Raw genomic sequence first — 9,976 nt, 5'->3', positions numbered from 1 at the left:
ACAGGGCGGTCCAGCCCTATACGGGCGTGGCTGGGACAGTCAGCCCTCCACGGCTGCTGTCCGGTCCCTCCTTTACCACAGTGGGGCTGTGACGGCGGCTTTAGGCGGAGCCGGCACTGTCCGTCCCCTTATTTTACAGTTGCACCCAGAAAAAAATCAACAACGAACGCAGTATACGCAATAACAATAAACACATATAGTATAGAAGAATGCAAGAAATAAAAGAAATGTACCTAGGAGGAAATTTGGATGTGATAAGAACCCTCTACCTCTATATCCTCTTCTTTTCTTTTCTTTAGGTTTCTCCTTTTTTGCCTCTTCTCTCAATTTTCAGATTAGCTTAGGGTAGTTTCTAAGTTAGGATTAAATAGGGGTGGGGATTAGGGTTACTGGTTGGGCTAGGGACAAAGCCCAGTTGCCACAACATTTGAATTTCAAATTTCCCCCCTTTTTTGTTTTGCAATTTTCACCCCGGTCAAAATTGGGTGTTTACAATGCTCATCTTGTGAATTAGATTCTCATGGACTATGAGTTCTCTGTGATTTACGGTGATTATCTCCACACCAGATGTGTCGATCCCTATATGATCAATGAGACGAGAGATAAAGATCCCATATGCCAACAGTCTAGAAGAAGACGATGCAATGCCATACACCAATTTCAAAATCTCGTCGGGCCAGCTTATCAGAATTCCTTCCTTAACAACAAACATTAACTTCAGATCACTCAAGGTTGGTTGTGCGTGATTTGTATTGCGTTGAACCAGAATGTAAGCTATCAAGTAGTGTAATAGCATATTCTCCACGGTTAATGAGTATGCCTTTGTAAGCTCACCTTGGACAAAGTAGTGAGCTCCCCTCAAGCATGACTTGTACATCTTTGTAGAGCATACGGGCTCCATTTTTCATCGTTACAATCTCTGAGGGAACCACCATCACATGCCAAGCCTCCAACAACCATAAACAACACATCATTTATAGAATAAGCTTCCCTTGTACCATCCTTCTATATCCACCATCCTTGTACTAAAAATTAGCATAGAATTCCCGAACTAGAGATGGGTAAATGCTGCCATTTAATTCCATAAATTGAACGACCCCTTGTACCTCCAATTCGTGAGGGAATTGAAATCTCTGCTCCACCATCCATTCCATGTCGGCATATCAGATGTATGTTGATTTCTGGCTTACAAACCTAGCCAAACTTTCTGCTTGAAGAGAAGGAGCATAAAATGGGTCCAAATCCAAGGATGGATTCTGCCCAGCATTGAGATTTTTTGTACGTCCAGGATGACGCAGAGAACGGTTTGATCGAGCGGTATGTTTTACTCTTTTGGGACTCTCATTACTCATTTTTGTAAAAATAGAGGATGGATTAATCGATTAAGAATGAATTCAAAATTAGGTTTAGAAAAGGGGGTAAGCTTAGGTTATTCAATTTCAACCGAATTGATGGGTTAGAGGATTAGATGAGGAAATAAACAGAGATTGGGTAGCTCTAGTCTAAGTTTGAGGATGAATTACATGATCAATTTGGGACAAGAAGACATATTGTACGAGGTTAGGGTTTGAAGAAACATAACCCAAAACTATGTTTGAATCTGATTTATGATTGCACTTAATTGATTAACCTTTGTGTTAATCGATTAACAGGATTTGAATTTTAACACAGTTAATCCATTATGTTCAAGCTTAATCGATTAAAATTTTAAAACATTTTTAGTCCGAGTAATCAATTAAGGGAACAAATAATCGATAAAAACATATAGAAAAAGCCCAAGTAATCGATTAAATAAGTCACACGAACAAATTTTGGCACAGTTTGAATTAGTTTAGAGGTTTGCTAACACTCTAAGATAAAAAGTCTATCCTAAACACTAAATGGACACTTAACATAGAGCTAAAAGATACATGAAAGCATATTCAATCAAGAATGTGTTATACAATTAAGAATACATGCATTTATTTGCGATAAGTGCATTTATTTAGGATTATCTAGATGTCTAGCATGCATTCAAACTCTTAGGTAATATATCAGACATAACATGTGATTAGACATTATAGTACAAAACATGTCACGATATTTGGTTACCTCACATGCTTTACCTCATCCTTATCAAGGTGTTAGAAGTTTGCCATATTTGATGTCTTCTTTGGCCTTTCTTCAATTCTTGATTCTTGTCTTTTTCTTGCATAGCATATGATGTGAACCTCAAAGAGCCTAACTTTGATATTGATGGCCTTGAAGGCATAAGTGGTCATATGACTAGGTCTAGAGCCAAAAGAGCTCAAAATGCCCTTGGACAACTCATAATGTTGATCCATGATGGGGAGCCAAAGATAGCCCAATGGGGTCTAAAGATGCTCACTAGCATCTTGGTCCATGGTTCTGACCGAGCCAAGGATGGACCAGGCCATGCGCATAAGGCAGGCCACGGGTCTGACCCAGGCGCCAAAAACGGCTCTAGCATGGAGTCATACGCATCAGGCGTGAATCCTGACCGAGACAACTCTGACCAAGTTGAGACCTCTGGTGCACCCAGTGTTGCACCAGTCGCTGGGCCAAACTGGCCTGGCCAGGAAATCTGACAGAGGCGCATTCGCCTAGCGTGCGGCACCAGGCACTGGGCGTAGCCTGACCGAGTCAGACCTAGCCAATTTAGTTAGTATTGAGCAAATTTAATTTTTATAATAAATGTGAGGGCTAACATTTGTCCACCACTTATCTAATTTAATTCAAGTGTGTTCATCATAAATCTGCCCATAAAAATTGACCATAATGAAAAATGACTCGTGGATGATTAAGTCAAGCCTAAAAGTGTAACCGACACTTTAATGCTTGGACCAACTTATAATTTTCGTGAACCAAACTCATTCTAACTTAGTCTAATATTATTTGGCATGTAAATACAGACTATTGTAGCCATTGGAGAGATATTGCTCGAAGGGAATCAAAATATGACCGTGGAGGAGCTTAATGGAGCATTGATGAGGCTTAAACACCATGTCTGGACCACTGGAGCTAAATCCACCTGAGAACATTTCATCCAGAGGGATCCTAAGTTACTAAGCAAACATCGTAAGACCTAATAAATATATAAAATACTTAACCTCTAGATCTTCTTGAATGTTTTGCCTTGTATGAACTTGAGTCTTAACTTTATTGTTGACTTTGTTGTTTTGTTGATCTGCTCATCCCTTCAAGCTTGTCCTTGATCATTAATCTTTGTTGTTGATCCTTGTCCTTGTTGCTTGAATACATAATATTTCTAATTCATGCATGCTTGCATCTTCAGTTTTTAGCTTTTATTTATGAATTTTTTGATGAGGATGGACATGGCTCCATCATTTGTGTCAGAATCGGACTCATCATCATATGTCTCCTTTTCACTTATTGCATATGTTTTTGTTGCTTTGAAGGAGATTCCTTTGATGTTCACATCCATTTGCTCATTGAGTGTCAAACGTCTTAATTCCAACTTGTGTTCTTGAAGTTTGCCAAATAATGTTGTGAGCATCAGTTGTTCCAAGTGCTTTGACTCTATGATGACAATCATCTATCCTGTGTTCTTTGCATTCAATCTAGACCGTTTGACCTCACTAGTGCCTTCTTGGGTTACTTGTAAAGTATCCCACATATTATTGGTACTATCGCAATGAGAAATCCTAAAGAACTCATAGTATGAGAGTGCAGAGGTTATAATGTTTTTCGCTTTCAAATCAAGCTGCACTATTCTCTTTTCCTCGTTAGTCAAGAGACTTCAAGGTTTCTCTTTAGTTTCTTCGTTCACTAAGTGTAGTGGAACGAAAGGTCCATATTCTATGGAATCCTAAACATTTGTATCAATGGCCTCAATAAAGATCCTCATTCAAATTTTCCAGTAGGCGTACCCATCACCAATAAAAACTAGAGGGCGATCGATGGATGCGCCATCGCCGCTAAACAGGTTAGAAGAACCCATGGCTAAAGTGCCTAGGATTACCGATCTAAGTGTCTAAGCTAGCACGGTCGTACTACCTCTGATATCTCTTGTTGGGTCCTACGAGGCTCTGTAACTCACCTAGAAGGGGTGAATAGGTGATACGGTACACGATTATCGTTGATCGATAAACAAACAGAATACACAAAATTATACATTGTTTAATCAATTAAACACAACTATAATTGATTAACTCGTTTTTCTATTAATCTATTATTTAGTTCTTGTTCAATTAAAACAGTTTTCTTTCGATCTCCAAGATTCAACTAAACTTATATGCAATCTTTTAAATGATTAAGAACAGTTAGTGCACAATACAAAATATACAATTAACACAGAATTATATGGATACCAAGTTAAGTAAACCAAATAATTCGGATATATAAAAAGATAAGGGATAAGAAGAATAAGACATGACTTTTTATCCTGGTTTTTTTTTGTGGTCCACTACAAACTACATCGATGCCTCCCCTTCTGATCTTGTGAGGTTTTTCTTCACTTCGGAATCTTAATATACTCTTACAAACAATCTTCCAATACAAGACGTAAGACGCTACTTTCTTGGACTATAGGAACTTGACAACCTTGGTTTGACCTCTCTCTCTCTCACCTACTAAGATCTCCTATCTTTTCATGATTAGGCCTCAGCCAGGTATCACTCAATTCCAAGACCTCTTGCTTCTCGTGAAGACTCACCTAACAACATCTAGGATTTTTCCCAAACCTATTATCCTTTAATAGTGATACCAATCACACCAAGAGAATGTGTTGTTGCCTTGTCTAACAATTCTTTCAAGTTATGTGTGCACCTCAATATGCATATTTAACCACTTTTCTAGAATCTAAAAACCCTTCTAAAGATCTCACAATTATAGAACAGAAAACGTGAGATACAAGATTTATTTTTAATAAAAGATTTCACAATTAAGCTCAACGAGTATCTTTGTAAAGATTCTCCCTTTTATCTTTTTCAAAAGAACACTTTTGAACATCTCTCTAAAGATATGAAAGTGAAAGAGCTTACGATTTTTTGAACAATGTGTAATCTATTTTTCGTATATATGTTCTAACTCTATGAATCACTGTTCATGTATGTTATGAAGCAATATGAAAAACTTGGGTTAATATATCATTCTGTTTTTACCTACAGTTAATCGATTATACCTTAAACTTAATCGATTAACAGATTCTTGAAAATATCAGAAAACAAAAACAATGACAACCATTAATCGATTAAACCTATACCTAATCGATTAACGGGTTCCCAATAATTCAATGCTTAATCGATTAAAATATCTCTTAATTGATTAATGGTTTTCCATAAAGATATTCCAATAATGTATGAACCTCCTACATGATTTATAAAAGAATGATGCATGCTTTTGAATGATGTATGATTTAAAAACTCTTTTTAAATGCATTCAAAACATATGATCATGTATGTATGCATGTACACATAAGTCATGTAAGCATGCATGTGAGTCTCATTTTAGTTATGATTGATTTTAGCCTTTGATTCATTAGGGTTCATCCCAGCCTAGACTCTTACTAAGCAAACATCCTAAGACCTAATAAAGATATAAAATACTTAACCTCTAGATCTTCTTGAATATTTTTCCTTGTATGAACTTGAGTCTTGACTTTATTGTTAACTTTGTTGTTTTGTTGATTTGCTCATCCCTTCAAGCTTGTCCTTGACCATTAATATTTGTTGTCGATCCTTGTCCTTGTTGCTTGAATACACAATCTTTCTCATTCATGCATGCTTGCATGTTCAGTTTTTAGCTTTTATTTCTCTTTGTTCAGGTTGAGTGGGTGTTTTTGGCTATGTTGTGCAGTTTAAATGAATTGAAGCCAAAAAGAGTAGAGATTGGATGTAAGAAGATGGAATTCGATATTGAGGCTATGCGAAGACCAATTGAAAGGCCAAAAGAAGTCACCTTGGAGCCTAGATCGAATAGAATCAACTTGAAGTGAAGGCGACATCTACATCCACGGTCGTGAATGACATATTCTATTCTTATTTTTAGATTTGTTTTGTTGGACTTAGCCCAATAGTTTGTAATTAAGATAAATGAGGGTTCTCCCTTAAGGATGAGATACTTTACATTACAATTCTCTAATTTAGAATTTGGTATTATCTTCTCCGTCATGAGTGAGTTATTCCCTTTGTTTCTAGAATCGGGGCTATGCCTTTTTATATTCAATAAACACTTGTTCTTACTTCTATTTCATTGAGTGTTATGATTTAAATCATTAAACTGAGTTTTATTTGTGTGAGTTGTTTGGCCAACAAATTACACCTTTTAGATACATTGCGGAAGGACCAAGAGGTGAACCCAATTATCCGACCATTCAGTTATTCAATGTAGAATCCTAATTTATGAGAGTAGTCGTAGGATTCTCGGGGTCCCCGGAATTCACCTTGGGTTGCTACAAATAGATTGGATAGAAAGATCCAAGTAAATGATTTAATTGATAATCGTACCACGGGAGTAGGTGTGACTTCAATTGAGTACATGTGTCAGAGCTCGAGAGAGGATGATACATAACACATAGCAATTCGCACTCACAACCTAAAGTTCATGAAAAGGAGCAAAACAAGGATTTGCGAGTATAAAGGCGATAACCCTTATCTTGGGAACTAGTCATAAATTAGATTTTAATCATTTTTAATATTTTCATAAATATTCTTGTCAATTGCTCAATTGTCCTAATTCAAATTTATTCTTTGTTTGAGTTAAGTATAAATTAATTGTTATAATTAAAGGAATTTTTCATTCCTCGTGAGATCGATATTTTATTACTTGGCGACATAATCGCGCACTTACGATTTGCCCTATATTTACAAAATAACGACAATGCCACAGAAATTAAGGAATTTTCAGAATGGATACTAAAGGTTGGGGATGGAAAATTATCATAGCCTAACGATGGTTGCTTGATATTCATAAAAAACTTTTGATTCTTGATTTTGATAATCCAATTGATGCAATAGTGTCTAGCACTTATCCGAACTTACAACTTCACTATAAGGATGAACAATTTCTGTAATCTAGAGCAATACTTGCATCAACAATTGAGATTGTTGACCAAATCAATGAACATGTTCTAAGCACAGTTCCAGGTAAATTTATTTTATTTCTCTTCAATTTTTTATTTCACCTATATAATATATTTATAGACTTATACTAATAAATTTTCTAATGTATAACTCTAGGCGGGGAAAAGGAATACTTAAGTTTATATTCAGTTGATATGTTTGATGTTAATGATATTGAAGCAGTCAACATATTAACTCCAGAATTTCTAAACTCACTTTCAACATTTGGTCTCCCTAATCATAAAATCAAGTTGAAAGTTGGAACTTCAATCATGTAATTGAAGAATTTAGACCAGTCAGAAGGATTATGTAATGGTACAAGAATGGTAGTACTAAAATGTCAAAGCATGTACTTGAAGCAAAAATCATGTCAAGTAAAAATATTGGACATATCATATATATTCATTGCATGTCAATGTCACCATCCCAATGTCCATTGTCTTTTAAGTTTATCCGAAGATAATTCCTTATAGTTGTTTCATATGATATGACAATCAATAAATCTCAAGGTCAGTCATCAGAGAGTGTATGTTTATATCTACCTAGACCAGTATTTAGTCATGGTCAATTGTATGTGACTATCTCAAGAATTAAAAGCAAGAAGGGATTGGAGATTTTAATTCATGATAAGAATACTGAACCACTAAAGTCAACAATAAATGTGGTTTATAAAAAAAACCTTTCTGAATCTCTATCAGGTATTCTACAGCTTATCTTAAATTGTACTATATAAGTTTTGTTTATAACTATTTATTATTTGTTTCATACAATAGGTTCTACGCCATGTCATTCGCCAACAATTCTACTAGATCAAACAAATACATAAACATTAAATTTCATCCGGTAATCATTAGGAAATGTTTAATTAACAAAGTACTTTATATTATTTAAATACATTCTAGCTAAACACGTTATCACCCATGCAAATTGCATGGATATATCCTATTAGTTTGTAAAATGAAAGAAGGGGTGTATATTAATTGTAGTTGTGACATGTGTACATTGGAACATTATTTTCTTATATAATTAATAGAGGAGTTGATTGTTTTTAGGTATGAGCTTATATTTGATATGTGTAAACTTGTAACTTACAAAAAATGAAGATAGCTAAAAAGATATTCCCTTTCCACTTATCTTTCCTAGTTGTAGGTTATTATTTTTGTTTCAAAACAATTTTTATTTTACGTTTTCAAAACTTGGCGAAAAACTTTCCCCAATTTTACTCGTCCAATAATTATAAAATCATCTTTTTGACACCAATTAAACATATACAACTAAGGGTTATTTTAGTCAAAATGCTACTATAAAATAGAAACGATATATAATCTCTTAATGTGTACTAGTACACTAAATTTCAAAAGATATGGAATGAAGTAGTTATTTAGATAACTTGTTGGATTAAAGTTGTTCAAATACATTAAACCATACTGTTTAACCAAGCCAAAAACAAGAAAAAGTTACACTCTTGATTTTAATATCATAATGAAATTATATCTCAACAAATTGACAATGAAAGAAATATCCCAACAAATATACAAACCATAGCACGAAGGCTGAGACAGAACATGAGAATTCCAACATAAACAATTCTATAAACATAGCACATTAGAGCATGTAGTCAAAAACAAGGCCAACACTACATTTGAAAGAAATATCCAGACAGGTATAAAACCATAGCACAAAGAATGAGACAGAACATGAGACTTCCAACATAAACAATTCCATTAACAGAGCACATTAGAGAATATAGTAGAAAACAAGGCCAACACTACTACTAGAAAAAATTCATAATCCTAACTAACATTACATTTATAAGACAATTTCTAATGATCAAAAACAGTCATAAAGAACTAAAATGACTCTAGAAAAGATTCAGTGTATTAAACATCTGATCAATTTAGTGTTATTTACAATGGCTACAAAAACCCATATATATCCACATGCACATTCCCTGCACCTGTTGTTAACTTGCTTGAACTAAAATTTGGATTAGTCCCACATTGTCTAGTATTGGAATAGAGTAGAGTAATCAATGTTATATATTGGACTCAGGTCCTTTGTTATAATGTGCACCAGATATAAGCACCAAACAGAAACACCCCATGGGCAGGTGGACCCATGAGTGTGCTAGGGTTTGTAATCCTTATTCTCTAATAATATCTTGGTAGTCGCTCATCGCTCCCGGGGACGTAGGCAGCCGAACCCCGTTAACAAATTCTCTTGTTTCTTCTCTTCTATTTATTCTATGCACATTATTTGATTGCTTGTGGCCAACGCTGCGCAACGATCGCTTCCGCTGCACCAACAATTGGTATCAGAGCCAATTGGTAGATGACTCTTAACCCAGAAGTCAGATAATGGCTAAAGAGAGTAAAGGCATGATGGCTAGATAAGGTGCGTCAACAGTAATGGCAAAGATAGAGTAGATGAGTTGAAGGAGAAGGAATCATGACAGAATTGTGGTGTGGGCGATATATGTGTTGATCCAGAACCCCATAAGTTCATGTATTGGGTTAGGATCAAGGGGGAGATAAAGACTCATGTGTTGAGTTAGATGCTAACAATATCTCTCTAGATGTTGAGAGAATGTTCTCACTGGAGATGAGAAAGAGAATATCGTCATGGCGTGTGTGAGACGTCATAGTGAAAGATATTAATTGTTAGCAGATCCACAAAAGCACATGGGCGATGGCTAACTTTGATGTAGGGTGTAACATGGGCATTGGCTTTGATGCAAGTTGTAACACGAGCATTGGTAGAGATGCAGAGGTGTGACATGGGCATTGGCTTGGATGCAAGGATGTGACAAGACATTAGTTAGCATTGACGCATGGTGTGTGCTATGAGTATACTCCTTATGGTGGAGTATGATAGTTCTTTTGAACTAGGATTGT

At 35.5% G+C, this 9,976-nt stretch overlaps 1 pseudogene; it reads right to left on the bottom strand.

The window, feature by feature from the left end:
• LOC109347020 overlaps window positions 1-9,976 on the bottom strand; it is a 20,059-nt pseudogene that overhangs the window by 1,192 nt on the left and 8,891 nt on the right.

This window comes from Lupinus angustifolius, chromosome LG05 (assembly GCF_001865875.1).
Source record: "Lupinus angustifolius cultivar Tanjil chromosome LG05, LupAngTanjil_v1.0, whole genome shotgun sequence".
Lineage (NCBI taxonomy): Eukaryota > Viridiplantae > Streptophyta > Magnoliopsida > Fabales > Fabaceae > Lupinus > Lupinus angustifolius.
The sequence above is the reverse complement of the archived record's forward strand: the minus strand, read 5'-3'. Positions and strand labels throughout refer to the sequence as shown.